At 45.5% G+C, this 5,841-nt stretch overlaps 1 pseudogene; it reads right to left on the bottom strand.

Annotated features, from left to right (window-relative positions):
* Positions 1 to 409: 409 nt before the first annotated feature.
* LOC148152236 (uncharacterized) lies at positions 410 to 5,471 on the bottom strand (annotated as a pseudogene).
* Positions 5,472 to 5,841: the final 370 nt, after the last annotated feature.

Genomic DNA, 5,841 nt, shown 5'->3' on the forward strand with positions numbered 1-5,841 from the left:
TGACAGTGTCAGTTCCAGGAATACAGTTTGCTCTTGGGAACAACCTGGCAGGATCCAAGGTGGGAGTGATGCCTTTGTGGTGGAGAAGCCAAAGGAAAACTAGGAAACTGAAGAATTGAAAGAAAAATACCCTGGAAGTTTTCCAGCCTGTATAGTAACAAGATCCCACTGTCATAAATTACAGCAAGAAGGAAAAACTAAAGAAAAAGACAAAGGAGTTGAGGTTCAGTTAGTGGACACCATGTTTGATGTAATGGTACAGAAAACACCTGAACAGGCAGAGGGTTAGACAGAAGTGTTCAGTCCTGAAAGGCTAATGACTTACAACAGAAAGATGAGACAATAAAAGATATATTTTTGATGCATACTCAAAAAGGGACCAGAATATATTCCCAAGGGTAATAACCCTTTAAGAATAAATCCTAAAATGAAAATGGAGACTATAGCAGATTAGTACAGAGGAGAAATAGCAAATTTTAAGAAGATTTGTAGCTCAGGTTGAGGTTTTGGATATAAGTTTGCTCGCTGAGCTGGATGGTTCATTTTCAGACGTTTTGTCACCATACTAAGTAACATCATCAGTGAGCCTCTGGTAAAGCGCTGGTGTTATGCCCCGCTTTCTACTTATGTGTTTAGGTTTCTTTGGGTTGGTGATGTCATTTCCAATTCTTTTTCTCAGAGGGTGGTAGATGGGGTCCAAATCAATGTGTTTGTTGATGGTGTTCCAGTTGGAGTGCCATAGTTCTAGAAATTCTTGTGCATGTCTCTGTTTGGCTTGTCCTAGGATGGATGTCTTGTCCCAGTCAAAGTGGTGTCCTTCCTCATCCGTATGTAAGGATACTAGTGATAGTGGGTCATGTCTTTTTGTGGCTAGTTGATGTTCTTGTATCCTGGCGACCAGGTTTCTGCCTGTTTGTCCAATGTAGTGTTTTGTTCTTGCAAGGTATTTTGTAGATGATGTTCACTTTGCTTGTTATCTTGGGTCTTTAAAGTTCATTAGCTGCTGTTTTAGTGTGTTGGTGGGTTTGTGGGCTACCATGATGCCAAGGTGTCTGAATAGTCTGGCAGTCATTTCCGAGATGGCTTTGATGTAGGAGATTGTGGTGAGGGTTTCTGGGTGCGTTTTGTCTGCTTGTTTGGGTTTGTTGCTGAGAAATCAGCAGATTGGGTTCATTCGGTACCTGTTGTTTTTGAATACACTGTATAGGTGATTTTCCTTTGCTCTTCGTAGTTCCTCTATGTTGCAGTGTGTGGTGGCTTGTTGAAATAATGTTCTAATGCAGCTTTGTTTGTGGTTGCTGGGGTCATTGCTTCTGTAGTTGAGTATTTGGTCCGTATTTGTTCTTTATCTGTAGATGCTGGTTTGAAGTTTCCCAATGATTGTTCGTTCTACTGTGATATCTAGGAATGGTAATTTGTTATTGTTTTCCTCCTTTTTTGTAAATTTAATGCCAGTGAGGGTATTGTTGATGGTCTTGAAGGTTTCTTCTAGTTTGTTTCGTTTAGTGATGGCAAAGTTTGGGTTGAATGGTTGGCAAAGCTGTTTGTTCAAGTCTCTGCATTACTGCCTCTGCTAAGAACCCTGATATCTGAGATCCCAGGGGTGTTCCATTGGTTTGTCTGTAGTTTTTGTTGTTGAAGGTAAAGTGGGTGGTAAAGCATAGGTCCACTAGCTTGACAATACTGTCCTTGCTAATGAAGTTGGTGGTGTTTGGTGTATGTGTCTTTGGTTCCTCTAATAGTATCGTCAATGTTTCTTTAGCCAGGTTGATGTTGATGGATGTGAATAGAGCTGTTACGTCAAAGGCGACCATTATTTAATTCTCTTCTATCTTGATGTCTTTGATGCTGTTCAGGAATTCTTAGGTGGAGTGAATGGAGTGGGGTAAGTCTTCTACTAAGTGTTTTAGTCTTTGGTGTAGTTCCTTGTCTAACTTTGGTATTCCAGGATCTGAGGGGGGCTCCTGGTTTGTGAATTTTGGGTAATCCTTAGAAGCATGGTGTGTTGAATCCATCTGGTTTCATTTTTTTGGAAGCCTGTCTTGTTTAATTCTCCAGATTTCTGAATTTTCTTGAGTAAGGCTGTAATTACGTTCTCTCGTTGTGGTGTCAGATCTATCACCACCTGTTGGTGAATGTTGGTATCTGCAAGCAGTGTGTTCGCTTTCTCAGTGTCGTCTGATCACACTGCAGCACAGAGGAACTACGAAGAGCAGAGGAAAATCACCTATACAGTGTTTTCAAAAAGAACGAGTACCCAATGAATACAATCCACCGATTTCTCAGCAACAAATCCAAACAAGCAGACAAAACGTGCCCAGAAACCCTAACCACTCTCGCCTACATCAAAGACATCTTGGAAATCACTGCCAGACTACTCAGACCCCTTGGCATCATGGTAGCCCACAAACCCAACAACACACTAAAACAGCTAATGAACTTGAAAGACAACAAACAAAACTAACGTCATTTGAAAATACCGTGCAAGAACTGTAACTACGTTCGGGACACTACCCATGCCCTCCACCTCCTCCATGATTTTTGCTTCCCCGGCCCCCAACCCCTTATCTTCACCATGGACATCCAGTCCCTATACACCTCCATCCCCCATCACGAAGGCCTCAAAGCCCTCCACTTCTTCCTTTCCCGCCGAACCAACCAGTACCCTTCCACTGACACCCTCCTTCGACTGACTGAACTGGTCCTCACTCTGAACAACTTCTCTTTCCAATCCTCTCACTTCCTCCAAACCAAAGGAGTAGCCATGGGCACCTGCATGGGCCCCAGCTATGCCTGCCTCTTCGTCAGATATGTGGAACAGTCCATCTTCCACAGCTACACTGGCACCACCCCCCACCTTTTCCTCCGCTACATCGATGACTGTATCGGCACTACCTCGTGCTCCCACATGGAGGTTGAACAGTTCATCCACTTTCCTCACACCTTCCACCACGACCTCAAATTTACCTGGACCGTCTCAGACTCCTCCCTCCCCTTCCTAGACCTCTCCATTTCTATCTCGGGCGACCGACTTAACACGGATGTATACTATAAACCGACCGACTCCCACAGCTACCTAGATCACACCTCCTCCCACCCTGCCCCCTGTAAAAACACCATCCCATATTCCCAATTCCTTCGCCTCCGCCGCATCTGCTCCCAGGAGGGCCAATTCTAATACCGAACAACCCAGATGGCCTCCTTCTTCAAAGACCGCAATTTCCCCTCAGATGTGGTTGACGATGCTCTCCACGGCATCTCCTCCACTTCCCGCTCCTCCGCCCTTGAACTGCGCCCCTCCAATCGCCACCAGGACAGAACCCCACTGGTCCTCACCTACCATCCCACCAACCTCCAGATGCATCGTATCATCCTTCGTCATTTCTGCCACCTCCAAACAGACCCCACCACCAAGGATATATTTCCCTCCCCTCCCCTATCAGCGTTCCGGAACGACCACTCCCTCCGTGACTCTCTAATCAGGTCCACACCCCCCACCAACCCAACCTCCATTCTCGGCACCTTCCCCTGCAACCGCAAGAAATGCAAAACTTGCGCCCACACCTCCCCCCTCACTTCCTTCCGAGGCCCCAAGGGAACCCTCCATATCCATCACAAATGCGCCTGCACCTCCACACACATCATTTAGTGCATCCGCTGCACCCGATGTGGCCTCCTCTACATTGGGGAGACAGGCCGCCTACCTGCGGAATGTTTCAGAGAACACCTCTGGGACACCTGCACCAAACAACCCAACCGCCCCGTGGCTGAACACTTTAACTCCCCCGCCCACTCTGCCAAGGATATGCAGGTCCTTGGCCTCTTCCATCGCCAGACCATGGCAACACAACACCTGGAGGAAGAGCGCCTCATCTTTCGCCTAGGAACCCTCCAACCACAAGGGATGAATGTAGATTTCTCCAGCTTCCTCATTTCCCCTCCCCCCACCTTATCTCAGTCCCAACCCTCGGACTCGGCACCACCTTCTTGACCTGCGATCTTCTTCTCAACCTCTCCACCCTCATCCCCTCTCTGGCCTATTGCCCTCACCTTAACCTCCTTCCACCTATCGCATTCCCAACACCCCTCCCCCAAGTCCCTCCTCCCTACCTTTTATCTTAGCCTGCTTGACACACCCTTCTCATTCCTGAAGAAGGGCTTATGCCCGAAACGTCGATTCTCCTGCTCCTTGGATGCTGCCTGACCTGCTGCGCTTTTCCAGCAACACATTTTTCAGCTCTGATCTCCAGCATCTGCAGTCCTCACTTTCTCCAAGAACTGGAACAAGCACTACATTGGACAAACAGGCAGAAAACTAGCCACCAGGATACATGAACATCACCTGATTCTTGATGAAGGGCTTTTGTCCGAAGCATCGATTTTCCTGCTCCTTGGATGCTGCCTGACCTGCTGTGCTTTTCCAGCACCACTCTAATCCCTACATGAACATCAACTAGCCTCAAAAAGACATGACCCACTATCACTAGTATCCTTACATACAGATGAGGAAGGACACCACTTTGACTGGGACAAGACATCCATCCTAGGACAAGCCAAACAGAGACACGCACTAGAATTCCTGGAAGCACTCCAACTGGAACTCTATCAACAAACACATTGATTTGGACCCCATTTACCACCCCCTGAGAAAAAGAATCAGAATGACATCACCAACCCAAGGAAACCTAAACAAATAAATAAAAAGCAGGATAGAACACCAGTTCTTCACTAGAGGCTCACAGATGATATTACCTAGTATGGTGATGAAACATCTGAAAACAAACCTTCCAGGTCAGCAAGCAAACTTACATTCATAGAGGAGAAATAATGGAAGTGCACCAGGTTGTGTTGCCAGTAGTATACAGACAGGAAGTATTATGGTTAGCACCAGTAGGAGGTCACCTAGATGTGAGGAAGACTCAGGATAAGGTACAAAAGCACTTCTGTTGGCCTCAACTGCATAAGGAAGGGGTTAAATTTTGCGGTCCATGTCATAAATGCCAAATGGTAGGTATGCCACAGGCAGTAATAAAACCAGCACCTTTGTTGCTAATTCCCACATTTGAAGAACCTTTCACGTGGGTTATGATTGATTATGTAGGTCTCTTTCCTAAAATTAAAAGGGGGAATCAATATTTGCTAACCATCATGGATGTGTCTACCAGATTTCTGGAGACAATTCTATTAGGGAGTGTTAAGGCAAAAAGGATGGTGGAGTTTGGTAGTTGTCTTTACCAGGTAGGGCTACCCAAAGAGAATCAGTCAGACCAAAGGTCTAATTTTACTGTCAGGCTGTTTAAGAAAGCCATGGATAGTTTAGGCATATAGCACTTTAAATCAACTGTGTACCATCCTGAATCCCAGGAAGCTTTGGAAAGATAGCATCAAATCCTGAAGACCATGTTAAGAGCATACTGTCAGGATTACCCGAATGGTTGGAATAAAGATATCCCATTTGTTTTGTTTACCATTAGAGATATCCCAAACCAATCTACTCAGTTCATTCTCTTTGAGTTAACATTTGGACATGAAGTGAGAAGGCCTTTGAAACTAATTAAAGAAAAATGGATAGGATCGAAGTTGGAGATCTCACACTTGGATTATGTATCTGAGGTGAGGGAGGTGAGTTAGCTAAACAGCACCTGAAGAGATCACAGCAGGTGGCAGATAAAACTCTAAAATTCAGACATTTTCCCTTGGGGATGAGGTATTAGTATTGTTATCAGTGGTTGGAGATCCCTTCCATGCCAGGTTTAGTGGTCTCTATCAAATTGAGAAAAAGTTGAGTCAGGTAAACTATCTGTTAAAGATGCCGGATAGGTAAAAAACTGTATAGGGTAT

The sequence above is a fragment of the Chiloscyllium plagiosum genome, unplaced genomic scaffold (genome assembly GCF_037043375.1).
Source record: "Chiloscyllium plagiosum isolate Xiang-an unplaced genomic scaffold, Cpla_swu_hap1 HiC_scaffold_1, whole genome shotgun sequence".
Classification (NCBI taxonomy): Eukaryota; Metazoa; Chordata; class Chondrichthyes; order Orectolobiformes; family Hemiscylliidae; genus Chiloscyllium; species Chiloscyllium plagiosum.